We start from the raw sequence: 24,493 nt of genomic DNA on the forward strand, positions 1-24,493 counted from the left end.
TAACCTTACACGGCTCGACCTAACGCCAACTCTGATCTCAGGTAAAATAATTTAGAATAAAAACAAGTTATGACGTCATACGACCTAGACAACCTTGCGTATGCGTTCTTATGTATACGTTTCCTTTTAAACGAATTAAGTCTGAGTATTATAAAAATTCATATCAGTGAATAATATCTACTGAAAATGAAATTTGAAATTCATAAATTAGTTTTAGCACATAAAAATGTGTCGTTTTTTAATTTATATTCTATAATAAGCATAGATAACGAGCGTATGAAAATTATTTTAATAACAATAATTGTCATATATAAGAATTAAATAAATAATTTCGAAATCAAATATCAACATCTATACTCGGCCCACTCGCGGCCTTCTCAACACAGCCTAACATAAATTCAACATAATATTCATAACATATAAGTATATTCCAAGTACTGATGTCAATAGATTTATGCATTATAAATAAATTCTGAGATTCATTATACAAATATACATTACTACATACATAAGAAAAAGTTCCTTGCGAGTTTTTCTTGGCAAGTAGATCCGAGTTACACATGTTGTGTGGGCCTCTTCGTGATTTCCTTCATATCCTGAGCAGTTAATCATTGCCAACAAATTGAAAATTGGCGATGTGCCAGGTGTTTCATTAATTTAAAAAGTAATAAAGTTTAAAAAAAATACGTCTTCGCCTTCAAGGTTGAACAAGTGAACAAAACGTAACCTCTATCAGGCTATGTCTGATACATCATAAGACACAGACAAAGCCAAGGAGAGGCTAGGTCAAAGTTCTACTCTCATTGTCTTCTTTCTTCATTCTTCTCTTCACTCACGAAATGTAATGTTCAAGAACAGATCCATGGGTGTAGTTCACGTTCATGAATCAGTTCTTTGCTTATTTATTTATTTAAAACAATAAAGTTAAATTTTTATGATATGATAATATTGTTATTACTAAAACTTTGTTGAATAAAAGATTTCAACGCGCCCGCCCGCTATTTAAATTTACAAAAATCACTATTTTCGTTACACTTTCGATCATTGTGTCATACGTCATTCGAGACTTGACATAATCAATTTACGAATAAGACATGATAAGTTCTATAGCATTTTCTTGTCTATGTTTATATGACACAAACTCTAATCATATGCAGCAACACACCACTAAATCCTCTTTCTCAACACGCAACCAAGGTGATCTTGCCCAATAGAAGCCAAAATAAATATTTCTTGTCACACGCAGATATCAAAAAACACGCGACTGGAATGACAAAAACGCTCAAGCAGTAACTTGTAAACCTTGAACAAAGTAAAAGGATTAACCAGTATACGTGAAATCCAATTACGTATATGTTATTCGAAATCTGAGCTCACAATAAATTGGTTTATTACTAAATTATGCAAATTCTAACATTTAGAGGCAGACGATATTCTTAATTCAGTGATTTGTTAATCTTTCGAAGTATTATAAAAATTTTGAGGCCACCACTCAAGGGTGTTGCTATGTACTAGTCATCAAAGTTTGGTTTGCGTTAAATTGGTATATGCATAAGAACGTTATATATACTAATTTTGATCACAAGTTGCTAAGGCTATCGAACTTCTTGATACAACAGGAACAAGAACTAAACCTTCTGAGTTAATAAACCTAGTACTATAATTGCAAGTGCGGTATTTCATACTCGGTACTCACGACTATAGTGTCAAACATTAATGAACAATATAGTTTAAGAATTTCACCAGTATCGTGGAAAATTAAGTCAATATAATATTACTTATTAGACATAATTATTGTGTAGGCTAGATTGTTATTCATATATCGTATAAATAAATTTGTGTACAAGCATGTCAAACATGCCTTCATAAAAGCATAGAGATGTTTAAGAAATCTATAATTTCTGCATTTTATAACTTAATAATCTAGATTAAAATTCCGTAGAATCCTTTTTAGATTGCCCGAATAAATGTTGTCAAATCAGCTGCTAAGCCGCTGAAATTTTACACATCCTACCAGAGTGTCTTGCCCTTAGTAAAGACTGTTAAATATCCCTTGTTAGACTTGAATTACTTATTAGTCTTAAGTTAGACTAGTTCGTAATGTTCCCTGACGTAGACACATACATCAAAAAAAAATGTTACATGTAAAAAGCAGATTGCAGTTTCAGAGATTACCAACAAACTTCCAACTCTATAATATATTTTTACACAAAGCAAACATCTCACTCAATTATAAAATCAAGATGAGAACGTGTAAACATGAGTCATACACGGATCTATTGTTAACATAGTTTTGCCATTAGTTAACAAATTATATGTTCTTTAGTCTTAAAAGCGTTTTACTGTATCTACTAAATTTACGTTTTTGGACTTTGCTAGGTCTCAAGAATAAAAACCTGAAGATGTATGTAATCCAAAAATGTATTCCTTGTTGATCTATATGCAACTTTACAGAAATTGGTTAAATTAAGTTAAATTAGATAAAGTTTAACAAAAGGTTTTTATTATCATAAACATGAATACAAATAATAAAATTATTGTCCAACAGGCTGAAATGAACGATGACAACATAAAACATGTTCGTGTCAGTACCTACTAAACGTTATATTCATAAACACCCTTTGTAGTTTTTTGTCCCTATCTCTATCTTATTGAATATATATATATATAAACGTGACGAAAGACAATAACAAAATTTGAATTCTGGTGAAGTACTAAACAACGTGTGTTTATGGACATGATCTATGAATGTAGAAAAGAAAGCAGAAAGTAGTCTCTCTTGGGACTTTAATAAAATGAACATATTACTACAGCAGCCTTCATGTTAGGTATTGATAGGGGTTGGAAGCCAGGTCGAGATCCATCTAGAACTGACTGATAGAATTTATTTTTTGCGTAAAGTCGTAATTCATTTCATGAAATGTTTACTAATGACACGGATCACGACATTTAGAAGGTGATTTTAACAGATGGCAACATCAATACTCTGATATATGAGGAGTTGAAAAAAAAGTAATAATAATTCTTCGTTCACTTTTATTCTATAGACAATATCAGAGGATGTGTCACACACAGGTCTTCGATATTTGGGCTTGAGGCAGTATCCTAACTATATTTGCTTTAACAGTAGAAGCAAGTGCCAGGATTCGAACGCACGCAATGAGGCACGCTAAAGCCACTAGGCCAATCTGTCAAAAATACCTCACCTAACCTCACCCACACACGGTTTGGTGGCTGAAGGTTACTTAGAAGATAAAGATACGAAAACTTGTTTGTATTTTGGCATTTTTTAGCTAGCTTAATACTTTATTTTTTAGTACCTTTAGCCTAAATTTGTTATTTTGTTTATTTAAATAAATAGAAATGATATTAAAAAAATACTGTACGTTAACAATGCTATGTTCGCTTAAATATATATATTTCGTATACTATGTATTCTATTACAGCGATGCGCGTTCCTGAACACTTCTGAAGAGCATTGGTCAGGTTTCTTATATTCTATGGTCGCTTTTCTATTATGATTGCAACTGGATTATCAATGCTGCTAAAGCCTCAGAATAATATGAAACCCAAAACCAGTCAAGACTCGATTAAATCTAAACGCGTTTAATCCAATTTTAAACTAAAACTTACCTATTTTAGTTTCATATTAGGTATATACCGTTTAAAAAGTATCTAATGGTGTCGTAATAGATAAGTTTTTCCATCCACCAGGACGAACAAGTTTAGAATTTACGTGTTCAATGCTTTGATATTTCTGTTAAACTGTAAAATCCGTTATAACCATTTCTGCAAATCGATGAATTCATACAAAATAAATTAGTCAAATTGCGCCATTTTAACTAAAGTTTTCATATGTCAACTTTCCTCTCTGTCTCATCTATAGATTTCCTATAGTGCCATCTCTTTTATAATGTTGCCATTATAAAAGAGTCTATCATCCGATAGATTTACAACAATGTTACATCGATGTTGTATCTTTTTTTTGTGGTGGAGTTTTATGACTACTGCGCCTACTAAAACGCCACGATGCGAGCAATCGCTCGACGCAGGACAAGGCAACAGCGTAGCGTTGTCCGCATCCCGCCACGCGGATAAATTTTTCCTGGTGTAGCTGGAAGCCATCCAGCGGAAAGTAGTACGGCTTAGCGATAGAAGTGTTTGGTTTCAGAGGGCAAAATTTAACGCATCACTACTTAATGACTGGTTTAATTGTATAGAAAGACGTTTTAGATTCCAATTGCATTACGATGAACTCATAAATCCTTATCGAATGCTATAATGAAAGTCTCTGAGGTTGTTAATAAATAAATCAAAGTAAGCTTCAGCTAGTCAAAGCCAAATCTTAATAACGCCAATTACCTAATTTAAAGGATTTTGACATTGATCTTTAGATCATTGGTATACTTGTTTAATTGATTAATTGAACCGTGTTTTCGGTTCCTAATAAACTAAAATAGAAATAATTGTAATTGAAATAATTGATTTTATTCGTAAATATCTGGACCGCATTTTTAAAAAGGGCTTTAATGTAGTTAACTTTAGTCGATGTTACTATATGATTAATCCTGCATTATCATTAGTTTTATAAACAAAATTACATAAATTCAATATTTGAATTTGATAATAAAAAATAATATCTAATTTTAGTAATGAAGTGTGTTTAAATGTCATTATTTTAAATCATTACAATATAAAGATTCAGAGTTTCATAAAATATACATAAAATAAAAAGCCATATAAAGTAGCATTTAAGCTTTAAACAGGACAAAACTTTAAAACTAGTTTTGATGTAGATCATAGAATAAATGTTACGTAAGATTAAGCAAAAACGTGACGAAAAACATCTTTAAGAAAATCTCTTTTTAAAATTTGTCACTACATAAAACCTCTTTGCAAACACTTTCAATGTAACTCACCCTGGCCTTATTCCAAAATTTAAAAATTAACAGCCAACACGTCGTAGTTTCACAGACACAGAATTGAAACTGACTTGAATTAACTATATTCATTCACGTCACAAGATCTAAAATCAATATAACGTCCTTAAAACACTATGAATCGATTAAAATTATACAGAAACTGGTCGAATTATGTTAGATGGCGCCATTTTTGTTCCCGCGCGCGGGCAGAAAGACGTTATACGTTCGCGGATTTAAAAATAATATAAAAAAGGAAAAAAGCGCGCGGATCGGTATGCTATGGTCTATGGACGGCGACTCCAAGGAGGTTTTATTCTACGGGTTCCGGATAGATTAAGTATAATTCAAAATGTGCGGAACACACAATAATGATTATTTCACAATAGTCTATTGTATTAATATTGAGATTGTTGGTTTATCTCAGCTCATAACATTTGTATTACTTATCTTATATATAATCTTTATTTTAACTTACCTGATATTATAGAATACTATAATTAATGACTTCATTTAATGTTAGGAATGATAGGAACAGAAAGGCTAGTTGCTTATATTTTTGTGTACAGTTTACAAAAATAACGTACGGAATCCCAAGTCCCTTCTCAGAAATGTCATTGTTCAAGGTTACTTACGACATACAAATGTCAAATGCAAATATTCTAACACATGATCACATAGTGATATTAACGTCTGCGATTTATGCTCGGTTCCTTTATGTTAATGACGGATAACGAATAGTTTGTTGCCATGGAAACGAATTGATATTTTTTTGGAATTCTGGACTCCGTGAGTTACAATTTCGAAAGACGCTGCTATGTGGCTATTTAATGTCTTCTGTGCCTTAGTCACGCCCGGTATGCAATGGGTTTATCTGATGAATAGCCTGAATTCAATTTCTGAGAAAATTGTTCAATTTGTACTTTTATCTGGGGAAAACTGATACAAGTATAAGTAACTTGTATCTGTGTAACCTCCCATTAAAATAAATCAGTGACGCTAAAACTTTACTAGGTCTGGGTCTCAGATTTATGTATCTGTTCCGTGTTCATTTGTCAATATAATAGGCAAGTAGGTGATCAGCCTCCTGAGCCTGACACACGCCGTCGACTTTTTGGGTCTAGGGCAAACCATTGTTCGAGCGAATATTAAATATGCACATAGTTTGTAGACAGACCATTGGTAAACTGCCGATCGAACCTACGATCTGAGGGATGAGAACCGCACGATAAAGCCACTAGGCCACTATGCTCTTAATGGTCTAACACATTTTTAATTAAACAATAAAATATTAACTTAATTTATAGTTAAATTCAAACAGTCTATATTTTTCTCAAATCAGAAAAACTTAGAACGTCGAGGTCAAATTACACAATTAACTTAGCTAATTACTTATTCAGTTAAAATTTAACTCGAAGGTTGTCTATGATTTATTATACCTACAATAAAGCAAAGGTTAAAAATAATAATTTTTACAAACACTAATTATTTATTCTAGGTATTTTGTAATTGTCTATGGTTATACTACCTGATATAGTATATAAATGTAGTGAGCCGTAACCCTGAGGTCGTGTGTTCCAATCGTGGCTGTATCACGAATAGAGTGGAGGAATCGTCAGATCTGATGATCTATTAAAATTATCCAAAAAGGGATGCAGCAATCTGAGCGAAGGACCATGATTATTTGACTTTATCGGTGATCGTGGTGGAACGTACGGGATTATCAGCATCACATCACCAAGGAGCTTTTTGGACAAGCGCAAGATATCCGGCAATTCAACTTTTTAACAGTAATGAAATGGCACCAGAAGAAGAAGATTTCACATTGTCCAATAATAGTGGAGTAAAAAATATTGACGATTCAAATTCCTGTGTGACCAATCAAACGAAACCTGTCACCTCTATCTGACTTACTACCTTCATAAAATTACTTTACCTATTGTCCTTTGGTAACTAAAGTACCTACTCATCTCTTATAACAGAGTAAGCACAATTTATCAGAAAGAGACGATAGAGTTAAAATAGTGTAATGGTCTTTGACTTTATATAAAAACTTTTTTCATTTCTACATTCCTCTTACGTGACTTCCGATTGTTGATAAAATATATTTTTTTTAGTATATTTCACACCAGGTGATCAGGACTCGGCATAGCTCCGGGTGGTAGCCGTATGCCATGCCGTCGTTGTCTTAGAGTTATTTCATGTATATTTCATGACAAGTTTCAGAATATGGTAAAACAGAAACGTGTCGAATACTACCAAGAGCAGGCTCTTCAGAACTTTTTAATACTGTTCAAGACTGATCAATTCATGCAGCGGACCGAAAAAAGGCATTTAAGATGTGGTGTTGAGGGAGAATGTTGAGAATACCATGGACTGCAAAAAAAACCCATAAGTCCATTCTCAAACATGTAAAGATCACAAGAGTGTGCTTTGGCCATATTGCAAGAAAAGAATGGAATAGTCTCGACAAATTGGTAGGGAGGAGTGATGGTAGGGGAAATAACCCCCCCCCCCCCGTACCTGTTTTAGCGCCACTGTGTTTTTTATGTATTGAATATTGTTTGTAATGAGGAATAAATATCTTACCAAACCCAAAACAATTACAAGTGCAAAAGTCCGTTTGAGAATTCCATTTTTACTATTGCTTACGCCTGATGCCTGGAATACACTGGGTTGAGACAGCTTAGGCTACTTTAAGTTGAAGAATACGAGTTCCTGATATATTATCACTTTAAACAATATAAAAATTGACTATAATGATATGACTCATTATATATGCAACTTCTGAGTAAAATTCCATTTAAGACAAATTTGCACGCCATTATATATCGCCATAACATTTTTATACCATATTCTTGCAAATAAATCATCATATAATACAAGGCAAACCCAACTATTCCAAATTCCTCGGTCTAATAAAAAATATTTACGTAAATCAGCCATGTATCGTATACCTTCAGATTAAAACACAAATTACCATCAAATAGATATATTTAATGTGACTAAAAATGCTTAAAAACTATTTAAAAAACTCTGGTATCTTTTATTAATAATGGCTTTGTTATTCTTCCTTTATATTAAATATTTATTATAATGAGCAATGAATCTTAGAACTTATACTTTAGAATTTAGTATGAATTTGTATTTTGTTATATTTTTTGTATAAATAGGTAAAACTGTGTTATATGTTTATGTATGAATGTATATTCCGTTTTTGGCTTTTGTGTATAATGTAATTGGTTGAATATTGTTTAATGTATGCTGTAGGAATACTTTAATAAAATAAAATAAAAATTCATTTATTATTATTATTATTATTAAGTAAAGAAGTACCTAATTAACTTCCAGAAGTTCACTATACTTCTAAAATATATATATATTCTATAATAACCGAAATATACTAAAATAAAGACTATTACTACCAACACTTCAACTGTATGGGAAGGACCAAGGGTAAGGAGAAGATGGCGCCCTAAAACAAACTGGCTAGAAGAAATAGAGGCGATAGCAGGAAGCGAAAGGAGAAAGAAAGCCGTCAGACAGAGACAGCTGGAAACAGCTTCCTTTTCCTTTAACCGTGAGGAGGCTTTTACCCTGAAGGAGTTCGGATCGACGGTACTGAAGGTAGTTAAAATAACAAGATAAATAAAATAATGTAAGAAATCCAAGCTTTTTTTGTCATGATTGACAATTAAACGGGCTTTATTATTATTATTATTACTACTTACACTACACTGCGTTAGTAGTTTCGACTACTTACAAGTAACTTATCATTGCTATTGTGTTCGGAAGTAACCCTGCAGCTGTTCAGCTGCCATATTTTTTTTCGTGGCAATGGAATGCAAGGCTTGGCCAGTCACGAAATGGCACAGATGATAATTTTAATATATTATTGCTTAGAAATTCTGGGCCGTATTGATAGGATTATTAGAAGATTTTCTGTAAAATGCAAATTTAATTAAGGTGAAATTTTTCGCAAAAAGATTGACTCTGATGGTAACAAACTTTTTCTACCGCTAGGTCTATCTACCACTTTCAATCTCAGCCACTGGGGCCTTTGTAACAGTAAGTGATGATAGTCTCATGTCGGCTGACCTTTAGGTTAGAGGAACAGTACACCATCAGTCCACACCACTAAACCGGAAGCAGTAACACCTTTATGCCAGCTAATCCTGGAAGCAACGCAACTTCAAATACTATAAATCTTTGGTATGCAGATAAGATATAAAACGAGCTGCAAGATTAACTAATTGACATGCAGTCTGCATTTGAAGTTGTTGTTGAAATCAAAATTGTAGTCAAAAGAAAGATAGGTTTTTTATTGACACAGTAGCCCATTTCCTAAAAAAGGGACTTTATTTTAAGCCAGACCGTCAATTATATATTTAGTGATTTAGTGATAGCACTGCCTTGAAAATATTGATGCCCATAATCCCTGAATGCCTCTCTGTGTAGAACATTAAGAGTCTAGACTTTGAAACCAAAGGTCAGTCGTAAGCTTAGGTCATTCCGCGTGGGCTGACTGCCTACGAATTTTAAGCTTTTTATTATCTTGTTTTATTAAATTTAGATTGAAAATCATTTAGTAGAGTCTAGTTGAATATCGTTTAAAAATGGTTTATAATATGTTTTTTTAGAATGATAAACAAATTAACATAATATTTACTAGAAAGGTATTGCTTGAAAGGGATCAGTTCCCCCCCCCCCCCTTTTTAATTATTTCAATTGTATTATATTTCTGTAAATGCAATGAAGTGTCAATAAATAATAATTATTTCACAATAAATCTTTAGCTCTTTTTGAATTTTTGGGTTACAGAGTCGCATGTCAAACCTGGTCACTCACTGAAACAAACTAAGAGTATGTCAACATAGTATCGAAAGGAGTGTTCTAGGAATAAAATTAAACATAGACTAGAACTAGAATAAATAAAGGACTTAACAAAGTTTAGAAATGATGTTACGTCTAATAAAAGATTAAAGTGGAAATGGTCAGGACACATTATGAGCGAAGTCAAAGATAAACGGACGAAAAGGCAACGGAATGGCTTCCTCGCTTATAATAAGCCTCGAAAACGAGGAATATAAATAAAAAGACGGGAAGATGATATAAGACGAGTAGCTAGCACTTTGTGGCTACGTAAAGCTAGACACCGAGAAGAGTGGGAGCTCTTAGAAGACGCCTATGTCCAGGGACAAGCTGTAAAACAGAAATTAACCGGCTTGCCGATTAATTAATAGTGTTTATTTTAATCAATTGGAAACTAAATGTCTAAAATCAAATAATAATTTTGGGAGTTAAATCAATGTTTGTGTGGACACGTTTGCCCCGTCTCACCTCCCTCGAACAAGAAAGAAAGCTTGGCCGGCCGCAGAGCAGGATGAAAATAATAAACTCAAATATAAGAGACTTTCCAACATTTTGATCCATTTGGAGTAGAGACTCTTAGGCCATGGGGTTCAGGTGCACAGGCGCTACTAAAAGATTTAGCTTGGCGCCTGGTGATAGTACCAGTGACTCCAGAGCTGCTGCTTTCCTCGCTCAACGAATAAGTATTGCAATACAGCAAGGAAATGCTACCAGCGTTAAAGGTACAACAGGGGTATCAAACTTTTCAAATTAGTTTTAATTTTTTAAATTATTTTTATTATTACTGAGATGGTGATTTTTAGGTTTTAATAAACGACATATTTACTTGAGGCTATATATTCAATATATTATATCAATATGAAATAAGAAAAACACTTTTTGAACGGATTATTGCTATGTATTATTATTAAAAAACCGTGCGTGGTCACGGTGACAAGCGGCTGAAAAGCACGCGAAAATTAAAATTTAGAATTAAGTAAATAACCATAAGTTTTTAATAATAATACATAGCTTTAATCCGTTCAAAAAGTGTTTTTCTTAATGTGTAAAAACTATTTTAACAAAAGACAATAATATGAAATAAATTAGGGACAAATTAATGTTATTTTGTTTGTCTTTATATAATATATTCTGTAATCTCAGTCTCTATATAAAAAACGATGGTATTTCGTCCCATCCGGTCCGGATGCTAATTTCAATAGGTATAAAATTAAAATATTCTCTCATCAGACATTTACGAATATGTATACTGTGAGGTAAATTATGATTTGTTTTCAATAGAAAGGATTTTGTATAAAATAGTAGTGCGTTTTCACTAATAAACGAGTAGGTACCGATAGAATACAATACAGCCATAGCAGACATGACATATACATAAAATACACAATTGAAATAGAATATAATATAATATTTATACTAAAGTACTCTTCCCAGTCTTCCTGTAAAATTAATGCAAAAAAGACATAGATTTACAGCTGATCTCTGCCTTCTTCCTCACTGGGGCTGCGAAGAGAAATTTTATCTGAGATTTTCTTAAGGAATGTTGAATGTGGAACATTTAACATTTTTAACGGCTGAATTTGGTTTCGTTGTATCGGTTGGATAGCTTAAAGCAAATATGCGCTAGATTAAGCATACTTTGTCAGCTGAGTGACCTTATGCATTACGCATCTATACGGATGTAGAGTATAAGAGCTGGTGTAAAATAAACCTAGCGCCTTTTAGAACTTTTTAATGGATGACACAGGAGAGGAGAGGTTTTATTGCTTATTTTCTTATTATATATATATATATATATATATATATATATATATACATATATATATATATATATTCTAAAAGCCTCAGGACTAAAATAATGTGTCCTTCTTAATTGATAATTTTTCTATTAAGACAACTTTATTTTTCATTATTATTTATAGGACCCCTACATAGTAGCCCATTCCTAAAAAGAGACTTTATTTACTTAAAATGCTTAGCGTTTCCAGCTGTGCTCAAGCAACATGTTGGATAGACTATCCCGGAATACCCTCAGCCAGTCTCGAGCTTCAGATCGCACCTGGCCCTTTCGAAAGACAGACAATCTATTTTGGGGTTTAAGACAATCGATTTTCTTACAATGCTGACCTTCGCTGTACCTACAAGTGGCCGTTGCTCACATAAAGAGAAAATTTAAAAAAGAAGATCGCTGAGAGTGGAATTACGCTTAAACAAGACCTAAGCTTAGGTTCATGGGTTAAGTTTGAAAGACCACTTTCGTAAATATCTAATAGTCATAGAATTTTTGACAGGTGCTAACTTGTCTCTGAATATTAGTGCTCGCTCTTATACTATTTACAACGGCTAGCAGCCGCGGAGGCGTACAATGATGTCACACTAACGGATTTCAAAACCAGTTACCTTCAAAAGCCTTCGAATTTTCAGGTTTTGTACTAAAAAAAAAAATATTTTGGGTTTATTTTTTTCTCTAACTTCTCACGTATGAAATAAAATAATGCTGGTAATATATAGTGTAGCGCCAAAAGGTGAAATAACCGAACCATTGCTAATAATTAAATAATCTCTATAATAAGTAGTGAGAAGATTTACACAGTGAGTAATGTCAAATAACTTTAAATTATTTCAAATCGAAATTGCTTAAAACCTCAATGAGCCTTGAAATTGAAAAAAGAAGATAAAAACATGTAATGAAATAATGTCATCTATTGTTGAATATTATAACATTTTATTTAATTTACTGCCATCTTACGACAAGTAGCTAAATGAAAAAGAGAATTTTAATTGTGACAGTAGAGGTCTCTTACCACTATTTTCAGTGAAGTTTGCAAATCTGCGATGCGCATGTCAAAACTCAAATATGCAAAATGTCATTCTATCTTTATTTCATTCACATTTCACTTAATTTTATTTTGTGAAACCATGAAAACGTTTTGATTTTGTGGAAATTGCAAAGAAACATTAAACTTCGTGGCCGCCGGCATGTGCGTGTATCTGCCGCGGACTAAAACCATTTAGTTTAAAAAAAGTCTTGGTTGTGTTTTGGTTTTAAATTTCTTCAACAAAAAAATTCTGAGGTTTTCCTTAAATTTTTCCCAAATTGTGTTCATAATGGAACTTTACTGTTTTTCTTTCAAGGTGAAGCATTGACATAATGTGACTCGACTTCCTGTGGTGTTTGGTAGTTAGTTTTCTATTTTGGACACAAATTTGGTCTAAAATTATACCTGAGTGCTATATCGTCAGAAAGGCGCTCAAATTGCGTAAGTACTCTTTATTTATAAATTATTTTACAGTTCAGTGCAACCAAACATTAGTAGCATTATCAGCTTTTATATTTTATATGTTAAGATATTCTGAAATAAATGAAAATAATCGTTTGTACTTACAGTAACAACTGGTAAATATCGACGAAATTTTGTTGTAAGGAGGTAGATAAAATTACAATACCTACATTTCACAAAACAATTTTATTTGCATAGGTTCTCCTGGAATGTTTTTTATAAAACCCAAATTATATATATCAGTAGTTTTAGGTTTTATATTTTGGATTGGAAAATATTAACCATTATCTAATTTTATAAATAAGAAACAAAAAATATTGCTTATAATAAAAAGTCTACCAAGAACTGGGATCTTTGGGCTACCCTCATAGTTATCCGTGAAGTCCTGTAATAAAAATGCAGTTAATTTAAAAAAAGTTTTTTTTATCAATTATCATGCAATAATAAACTAGCAAACCAAGCCATTCTCATTAGTTAGTTAATTAAAAAGGCATGCGCTCATTAGTTTTAATTTTTGGTTTTATCACATTTTTACAGAGTACAATATTTTTACGTACCCATTATGGCCTCACTAAATATTCCTTTACAATACATAAACTACTTTTGTTGATTTTATCATAGTTGGTGTTAATATTTAAGAACAACATGCAAAATATTAATAAAGTATTATTTTTGTTCAGTACTGTTATGCTGTACAGTAAAGCTGCAGAAACTTTATCACAAGACTAAAAAAATATTAATAATATTAAACCTAATATTGAATATATGTATGTTTTTATATATTTATAATATATTGTATATTTGGTGGTATTTAATTATGTACACATAACACACTGCCCAGAGAGACCTGGGTTTAGTTATCTACCATACAATTATTTTCTTGTTCCAGAGAAGGCTGATAACAATGTTACTTTAAAATCAGTGACAGAGTCACTATTGTTCTGCCCAATACCATCTCAAAACATAAAATATGTAATTTTAGTATAGTCTTTATCTCATTAACACTTTTAAATAACATAATGTGAACTTGTAATAAATTATTAAAATCAAATTAAGTTAAACCTATTTATGCTTTGAGGCATGGCGTCATTATTCATGTTTAGTCGGAAGCTATAGGAAATAATGTCAAGGTCAAATCACTCACAATGGGGTTGATTGTGGGTTGATTCATAGTTTGGTAAGAATTTACTAGACTAAATTGTACCTGTTCTGTGATGTGAAACAGTACAAGTCTACACAATAAAGACACAAAACATTTGTTAGGTATTTTGTGTCTGTGACTAGATTAAAAATTAAATTAAATGTATTTTTTTAGGTATCTCATAAAGTTTGCTACATGTTGATCAAAATTTTAACAGGTTCAATTTGTTTGAGTATACATCTTTATAACATACAGTTATTATTGTTTTTTATTTATATTCCGTAGGAGTAAGTTTAGAACACTTTAAAAAGTTTGTGATAAATATGTGACCTTCTGTGTATTGGCTTTTTCAACAGCACACTGGTCAGTCATGTATATAGTAATTGTTGCATTGTTAAAATAATGAATGATGAATAACAATGCCCTGCAAAATGTCAGTATTAAACACCAGTAGAACAGATAACTATGTCAAGGTTAATATCAAAATGTCAGGAACAACATTTATTTTTTAAGGGGACCCTTTAAAACAATCTGAACTTATTTCATTAAATTTAATAATTTCCCAATTTGCAAAGTGAACTTTCAAGCTCTGGATGCAGTATCTATTGATGATTAGATTTTTTATTTGTATTGAGTCTATTCTAAAGAATTGGCTATAGTTACTGAGACCAGTTTTATGTAAAATAATTTAAAAAAAAAAATGACGTTTATTTCTTAAACTATTTCGAAAATAGATGTAGTCAATATTACCCAAAGATAATGAAGCCTTTTAATGGTTAAAGATGGTTTGCAATTGGTCAAGTAGTTTTTAGTTTATTCATTACAAACATGAACATCTCTTTACGAAGTCGAAGTCGGGACTTCGGAATTATGCGGCTAATATAAATTCGTGTGTATGTCGAATTTATAGTTTTTTTTATAGCTGTCAGGTTTATCTAAAACGTTGAATGAATGGAAAATACGTAAATGTTAATTTTAACGCGATCTTGAAAGCGAATGTTATGTGCATAAAGACGTCAATGAGTTATACACAGGAAAATTACAGCTTGCCGTCGTAAAATATTTTGGATATGTTTGATTGTGACTTCTAGGGAATAAAAAATCTAGTGATTTCCTTGACCCCGTGCGATTTTTGAAATTTTGGACACTTTTTCGAATCGGTAACCCGGAATGGCTGGGGTGGGTTACTAAGCAAGCAAGGAGCTTGCTGTGTCTAGTAGGGCTCTCCCAGCTATATGACCCAAATATTCTACTTTCTGACTTTTGTTTTTATTCACGTAATATTACAGGAATCTTATATGTAAAAACCGATAGACGTTACGGCTGATGACGTTGTTATTAAGTAGGTACTTGGTAGTAGGTACTACAATAGAATTTAGCCGGGACTTTTGAATTTGGTCAATATAACCGGTATGTTGTTCTAAACGGTTTTGACAATTAATTTTTTAGAACAATGATTTTGTTTTGATAGTAACAAGGGCAATATAGTTTTATTAAATTACCGTCAAAACATTATTGTGTTTAATCAATTTCAAAGGGCATTAAAATCACACATGAGCGCACAAGATTAAATTACAAAATTGAAACTGCTGTCCGATGGCGACGTGCAATTGGCATTATAATTAATTTCTCATGAAAATGAAATTGTCATTTCGTTAATAAGAATTACGTTCTTTAATTATTACAGTTACATCACTGTTGTGTCAAAGTCAATGTTATTAGGGTTGGGTGATGATGGATTGATGTATCGATGAATTGTGTGCGATTGTCGCAAATTATCTTCCGTCGTCTTAATTATATTAATAGTTACGTCAGTGTGAATAATGAGTTATTTTAAGATATAATTGCGCGTTCAAATATTAGCATTTTTATATATATATATATATTTTTAAATTTTTTTTCAAATTAATTTACACAATACAAAAACTATTTAAAAAAAGGTTGAAGTACCTTAATATCGGTCAGATTTTAGAGTTTACTTTAAAACTTATAGAATAGGCCCTCTGGACCTGTGCCATCGTTAGTATTGCATATTAGTAATAGTTTACGTCACCATAAATTGTTATTCGTTGCATTGAGATGTTCCTGGCGCCAGTCAATGTCAAGGATGAGCTAAAGCTGGGAATCGTTTATATATGTTTCTTGTAGAGTGAGAATGTATCCGGAATTAGCGGGTTTTGCGATGGATATATGAGTATTTTATAGCCATTTTTGTTAAAATACCGAGACAATGTATCGATGTATATTGACATCCCTAAACAACAAAACAAATGGCAGAAAAATGACACATTGTTTTGGCTGAAATATTTTGGTTGTAGCTTCCTTCTAAATTTACCACCTGACTACAAAATGAAAGGTTGGGAAATTGTTTAATCTGTATGTATGTAAGTCTGCGACACATTACTGCTCAAGTGTTTTGATAAATAAATGATACGTAATAGATCGTAGGATTTAGTATTGTATGTGCATTTATTTGCGAACTTATGCCGATGGGTCCAAGACTGTTAAAAACAATTTTAAAGTTATCTTTTAATTAAATTATTATCCTGCACGACTTTACAGTATCTTTCAATATTGACAACTACCGTATGGCCATTCATTACAAAATCTTTGTCATACACCAGTATACTAATTTTATATCAAATTATATATTCTATGTATATCCTCATACCTTTAACTTTAAGTATATCTCAATACTACACGCATACTATTATTTGAAAGAAAAAAAAGTGCGTGCGGACAAAGTACACATGTCAGAAGTGAAACTTCTTTGTAAATTAAATATTACTTATGTAAAACACCCAATAGATGATCATGTACCAGTATATGATCACTCAATGTATTTGTCTATATTAATTATTCACACTGTACACGTGCTAATGATAATATAAATAAATAAAAAATCTGCGTTTACTGCACAAGTCGTTATGCGACAGAATTGCCATCTAAAGTTCTAATATGTAACTAAACGAGTATATCTACAAATAGCGTGTATTTTTTCTTGATATCCCTTTCTCACTCTCTCTCAATTGGTCTCAAACGCTGTCTCCCTTTGCTTCGACGAAAACGCTGCACGTCTTCGTGACGTCATAAAAATGTTACCCTCATGCGCCTAAAGAGGTTTCGCTCCAAAAACTGTATGTGCAACTTATGGATTTGGTTTCTGCAAGATTTTAGGCGACGGATTCACTTTACATAAACCCATAACATCCTTTACAAATCCTTTTAATAGTATATGGTTTTTATACTATATCATACGAAATGTTGGTAAAGTTTTCATAAAAAAAATACCGTTCGTTTAACCCATTGTTCGAGGTTCATACTTAAAACACATCAAAGCCTTGCATATAACCACGGGTCGATAGATCTATTTTACCTATATCTGAAATAGCTACAACAGAAAAGGTGAAATAATCGATTTTGCAGGCTAACTAATTTCTAATTATAAACCCACAATATCAGTTCGAGACGTAGGTAGGATGAACATAGAAAAATATAGTTAAGCAATTGGTTTGCATGACTACAATGAAACAAATGTTATTTTAACGGATACACAATCTATTTTATATAAATAAAAATATCACAGAATATGTCGCTAAACTCAACTCAAATATCTCTGGACCAAGTCGAGTATGTTTTTTTTTAATTAAAAAATAAATCAATAAGGCGGTACGACCTTTTTAGGGCCTCAGATTTCTGCATCTGTTTCATGATTTTTGTTAATCTAATAGGCAAGTAGGTGATCAGCCTTCTGTGCCTGACGCACGCCGTCGACTTTTTGGGTCAAAGGCAAGTCGTTTTCGTAAATGCGCGCATAGAAAGAAAGTCCATTGGTGCACAACCGAGGATCGAACCTACGACCTCAGGGATGAGGTCTTACGCTGAAGTCCCTAGGCCAACTAGGGAATGCAATCGCGAGATCCCGTGTAATTTTTCGGGATCAATCCCGAAGCATAATATGACGAGATCCCGTTCGAGATTGAGGGGATTGGGCTGCAATGGTCAGCGATTCTGCACACATCCGCTCGGGACATTGCACATTACATAGGGTACATTGCAATGGACATTAGATGCCGGTTAGCAGATAGCACTCTTGAGACACTTTAGAAGATACTCTTTTTTTAGAAGTTACTTTCAAAATCACCAATTTTAATCTCCTGGAGCTATACCTACTTTTGTTTTGATTATGTTCATGTAATTAAAATTGTTAGTTGTTTAGTTCGTAATGTTAAAGGATAAAGGCTTTTGTTTTCTTTCAAATAAAATTTTATTTTAATTAACCTCACTATCACAAACATGCAGTTTTCATCGTATTCAGTCACGTGAATTATTTTTTTTAAACTATACGAGATCCCGAAAATTTCGGGATCCCGCCGGATTGATATTTCTAATCCCGCGGGATCTCGAATTCACGATCTCTAGTCGGGATTGCATTCCCTAAGGCCAACACTGCTCAGTAGAAGTTTTCTTTTTATGTAATTCTGAAGGTGAACTGACTGTACATATATAGCATATAAACATGTGCTATATCATGTACATAGTCGGTATGTAGGCTATGTAAAAGCATATTAAGGCGATATAAAGTACGATGAGGCACTTGTAAACTTAAACATACAAATATATAGATAAATTTATACTATAATAATAATAAATAAACTTTTAATGCAAAGCCAAAGATCACGTGGCTGGTCACCAACCAGATGGACCGATCAAGTCAAAGACTCATCGTCCCCAAAACTACAATGTCATAAGAGAGGCGCTGGACAGAAACCTGTGGAAACAGATGTCCGCTCCAGACGCTTTCTTGCTGACATGAGCTGCCGATTTAAGAGAGAGAGAGAGAGAATGCAATGCCAGATCTAGAATCACATTAGCAATTATTATCGTGTAGCAGTTTGTATGCGGATTTAAGTTTTTAATATAACAAATAGTAGGACTGTCATCCTGCATTAGCAGCTGATTGAGCCGATACGGCGTTCGGGGAAATACCACTTTTTCACTGAAAACTTGCGAGAATTGGCTCACGCAGGACGTATGTCGCGTTTCGTCCCGGAAGCTCATTCCCTTTCTCTCCGAATCTTGGCAGCGTTGGAAGAGTATTCTCTTACCACCAAGGCACGCGACGCGCCCACTAAAGATCCATGGGCTGCGATGACGGCCCTTTCTGGGCGTCCCATAGGCTCGTTTGCTCCCCATACTATATAAAAAAATCTGTCTTATAAAAACTGCTCAATAGACCAATTTTCAGAGGGATTTTAAGATTACTTCTGTGAGTGAATTATAAAAATAAATTAATTTTAGCAGCAATTGTTTTGCGTAATATTTCGTATACAAAGCCGAAATATAAATAATCCCACACGTTTTTTACGCTGCACGAATCCATCAGAGGTGCGCACGCGTCACAGGCGAAAATAGACGCGGTAAAGTTCACAATGACGTATGAACACGATCGACATGCTTGCTCAAGGGCGTATTGGGTTTGGGAAAATTTGAGAACTTTTCGCAAACTTATTAATGAATTACTTTAGGTCGCCCGAAACATTAATCTTTATATATTTATAATCACAATATTATTTGTCTATGACACTAAGAATGCCTTTGATTGGTTAAAGTTTTTTTTAATTCACTTCAGTAATTCCACAGATTATCTTAAGTACCTACTGTATGTCTTTAAAGAGCAAGTTTCTAGTATTATGTTTTTATGGCTTTTTTTTTATGTAATAGCAGGCAAACGGGCAAGAGGCTCACCTGATGTGAAGCGATACCGCCGCCCATGGACACTCACATTGCCAGAAGGCTCGCAAGTGCGTTGCCGGCCTTTCAAGAATTGGTACGCTCTTTTCTTGAAGGACCCTAAGTCGAATTGGTTCGGAAATACTTCAGTGGGCAGCTGGTTCCACATAGTGGTGGTGCGCGGCAAAAACTGCCTTAGAAAACGCTCAGTTGTGGAACGACGGACGTCGAGGTGATACGGATGGTATTTTGTATTTTGCCTTGACGTCCGATAATGAAACTCAGCTGCGGGTATTAAACCGAACAACTCTTCTGAACACTCCCCATGGTAAATGCGGTAGAAGATGCAGAGGGACCCAACATCTCTACGCAACGCCAAGGGATCAAGCCGCAAGGAAAGTGATTGGTCGTCGACGATTCGAACCGCTCTTCGTTGAATACGGTGAAGTGGAAGGAGCTGGTACTGGGGAGCTCCCGCCCAGAGGTGAGAACAGAATTCCATGTGGGGCCGAATTTGCGCTTTATAGAGTTGCAAGTGGTGGCCCGGAGTGAAGTACCGTCTCGCCTTGCTGAGCACACCAAGCTTTTTGGAGGCTAATTTAGCCTTCCCTTCCAAATGACCGCGAAACTGGACGTTATTCGATATGTCAACGCCCAATATTCCGATGTTAGCTGAGGCTTTAAGGAGAGTGCCTTCAAAGAGGGGAGTAGCGACAAAGGGAGTTTTTTTAGCGGAAAACGCGCATACTTGTGTCTTCTTGGGGTTAAATTGGACTAGATTTAGTCTACCCCAGTCCGAGACTCCACGTAAAAGAGTTTCGACTTCAGACACAAGTTTGTTCCGGCACTCATCAACAACAGCCTGAGAAATACCTGCCCGGCCCGTGTAAAAGGTATCCCCAGTGCTGTCGTCCGCATAGCAATGAAGGTTGCTAAGTTGCAACATATCATTAATATGCAGAATAAACAGGGTCGGGGATAGGACACAGCCTTGTGGGACACCAGCATTGACGGGTTTAAGGTCGGAGCATGCTCCGTCGATGACGACCTTAATGCTCCGATCAGCGAGAAAGCTGGAAATCCAGTTGCATAATTTCTCGGGGAGCCCATAGGCTGGAAGCTTCGAGAGCAGTGCTCTGTGCCACACCCGATCGAAGGCTTTCGCTATGTCCAAACTTACCGCCAGCGCCTCCCCCTTGGACTCAATTGCCTCTGCCCACCTATGTGTAAGGTATACAAGGAGGTCACCAGCTGAGGGACCACGACGAAAGCCGTACTGAGAATCGCTAATCAGCTGGCTGCCCTCTAGATACCTCAAGAGCTGGCCGTTAATAATGGTTCCCATTATTTTGGAGAACAAGGAGGATATTGCGATTGGGCGATAGTTGGACGGATCAGAGCGATCGCCTTTTTTAGGGATCGGATGTATCAAAGCTGTCTTCCAGCACTTCGGAACAGTGTTGAGGGAGTACAGGTACCGGAAAAGGCGCGTTAGGACCGGAGCCAACTCAGGAGCACAAGTACGCAGCACAATTGGGGGGATGCCATCAGGCCCGCTCGACTTATGGATGTCCAGGGAAAATAAATGATTACGGATAGCACGTTGCCGGAATGTAACTTCAGGCATCGTAGTATCACACCGCAATAATGTCGGTGGTTCCTTCCCCTGATCATCCAAAGTTGAGTTCGACGCAAAGAGACAGACTAGAAGATCGGCCTTCAACAGTCGTCTTATAATGGCTGAATACTGAGTGTCTATACCTTTATTTGTTATATATTGTGTTATCTACCAATTCTGCTTGGTAATACAATAATAAAAGGAGAACCTTAACGGTTAGATAACATTATTTCTATGCAATATTTATATATTGTAACAAGAACCAATGGAGAACTCGCCCTTATACTGAAAACGTTGAAAAATTAGTTTTTTTTATAGAATTTGCTTTGATTATTTAACATACAATGGGACCCTTATAACTCGAACCTCGTTAAGCTGACATCCTCAGTAAGTCGAAAAAAATTGCAACTCCTTTCCGCTGAACCGCTAAATACACGATATCTCGAATTAATTAGACTTTGTTACTCGAACAAAATGTTAATTCCCTACAAATTGTTTATAATACATATTTATACTCTATAACTCGAATTTCAAAAAGGAGACACCGTTAGTCGTAGTAAGTAAAATATAATGACGTCTTAGTTGGAATTCCTCGAAATAATCGCAATGAAATCGAAAGTGAATGTTCGGGTTCGAGGCTTCTAATCTATTGTTTTTGTCTTGTATATTACCACGGATATTGTATCGGGATTACCACGATACAACGATTATAATGATGTCTTGCCATGTTTCAATACAATTTTTTTGTACTATTTGTCTTTAGCCGCAAAATAGGCTTCCGTTTTAGCGATTACTTCTTCATCAGCGCAACATTGTCCAGCGAGCATTCTCTTGAGGTCTGAGAACAGGTAATAGTCGCTGGGGACCAAATCTGGAGAATATGGTGGGTTACTCAGTGGGATGTGGGGGAAAGACAATTTGTTGTTATTTGTTATTTTTAGTGTATCACCTTGTTTGAGGCCTTCAATCCGTCAGATGACAAAAATTTAATGTCGATAATTATTGTACTCGAATATATTTTTATTTATTTATTTTATTGTATAACTTTGTTATCACCCTATTAGTTATTGTAAATACTGTTGAAAGATTTCTTTATTCGACTAAGTGTAAGATTCAGACGCGAGTTAAGTAGCTTTTCGTTTTCAATCTCTTTAATTCTCTCCGTAGTCTCAGCGCTAATTCTTTGAATATCTCCCGGATTCCGCTTGGCTTTCAGACTGTCGAAACATTTGAAGTATAAACAATATAGTGGCCATGCAGACATAATTCGACATTTGGATTGAACCTAGATAATACGTGAAATGTGCGTACGGTTACGAGGTCATTGGGGCGCGGCACACGCGCGGCAATCCTCGGGATTTGTTCTCCTATAGTTCTGCATTCGTGAAAAGGGTATTTTGCATTATGAGTACTTTTCAAACACGATTCTGTTAAAAAAGGTTGTGTATGCAATACTTTCACCAGAAAAACTAATAGTTAAAGGATTTGATTGCGTATTTTGAGAAATGCGTCCTGGTCATTTGACCATTATTGTGTTGCATTATTTTAAAACTAATACTTTTATGTCTTTTAAAGTGGATTTTTTTAGTGAAATCGTGATTTGAATAATTTCATGTTTATATAAACGGAGCTGTTTTTTATAAAATAATTTTGAAAAAATTTATTGACAATTAATGAGCTTATAGTGGCAACATTAGATATCTGCTGTCGTGGTATGATAAAAGTTTTAAAGAGGAACGACACCAAGGCAGCGTACCCAATGGAAGCTCTCGTGATGTTTATTTTTTACGGACTTCGTTAAAAGATTTCTAAGTTTAAATCCATAGCTTCTGAGCGACTTACTAAAGTGTTGTCCCTTAGAAGTATTTCAGAGCCCGACCAATAAACTAAAAATCTGCTCTGATGGCGCTAAATTAACACAGTAAATATAGTAATGCAAATTGGCTAGTGTACAAATACACACTTTGATAAATGTCGACAATGACCATCAATAAGCGATCCTCATAGTGATTGCGATCCCGATGTTAATATTAATTTATTGTAACGTGATGTTAAAAGACCTTATCGGTATAAGAAACTGTGTACGCAATGCTTCCTCTGAACTACATGTTTGACACTCTTCAGCTTTATTGATAGTCTTACTTTATACAAGATTGACTTAGAAAATGGTACCCTCGACAACATATATGCATACGCAAGCGAATGAATAAGAATGAAATCTAAACCAAATAGAAAAACAATTTATCTTCTGTCATTGATGATATTTTAGTAGAGAAATATCTTCTCTTTTTGTCAACTTTAATTGATTATGAGCCTATGAATATGTATCTAATTCATTTTCGTTATGTCTGTCGTGTTTTGTTTATAAAATTTTATTGATCGTCCATTCTGCGCCTTTGATTTGAGAACTGGCAGTAAATTTAATATTAGAAGCATTTCTTAACTGTCGTTCATAAGTGTCCATTGTGTCCACCTTATTAAAATGATTTTGAATTTAAATTTGAATAAGCCAGGACTATTATTGTTTATTTTGAGATGAGTTGATTTTGAGTGAGATTAGAGATTGCGTTATATTAATTATCTATTTAATGTCCTAGATCGATGTATGCTAGGTGAGTTTAGTAGGTCGCCGGGTCCTGTCAGCCCCCTCCAACCCTCGCCCCGTACATCGACCCCTCGATATAGGTCACCCACTTGCAAGCCTGCATCGTATATTGTTTTGTTTTTAGATAATCTGTTTTCAATACATATTTGATTCTCAGAAATCTAGCGTCATTGTATCAATGGTATAAAGATTCTTTTTTTATTTTTGGCTTTATTTTATAGAGACCGATGTGTCACGCCCACATGTCTAATTATTTAGTTAAATCTTTTAAACAATTGGTTAATTTTCTCTTTTTGTAATTGTAATATAGTTTTTTTCAAGTTG

General features: G+C 34.1%; 1 protein-coding gene across 1 annotated transcript in view; it reads left to right on the top strand.

Annotated features, from left to right (window-relative positions):
* Positions 1-12,683: 12,683 nt before the first annotated feature.
* The window catches only part of LOC123716970 (R3H domain-containing protein 2), a 48,100-nt gene continuing 36,290 nt past the window's right edge, over positions 12,684-24,493 (top strand). Inside the window, exon 1 of the mRNA XM_045672699.1 lies at positions 12,684-13,051. The gene's annotated coding sequence lies outside the window, so the exon portion shown is untranslated. The remainder of the gene's footprint in view (positions 13,052-24,493) is intronic.

Source organism: Pieris brassicae, chromosome 12 (assembly GCF_905147105.1).
Source record: "Pieris brassicae chromosome 12, ilPieBrab1.1, whole genome shotgun sequence".
Lineage (NCBI taxonomy): Eukaryota > Metazoa > Arthropoda > Insecta > Lepidoptera > Pieridae > Pieris > Pieris brassicae.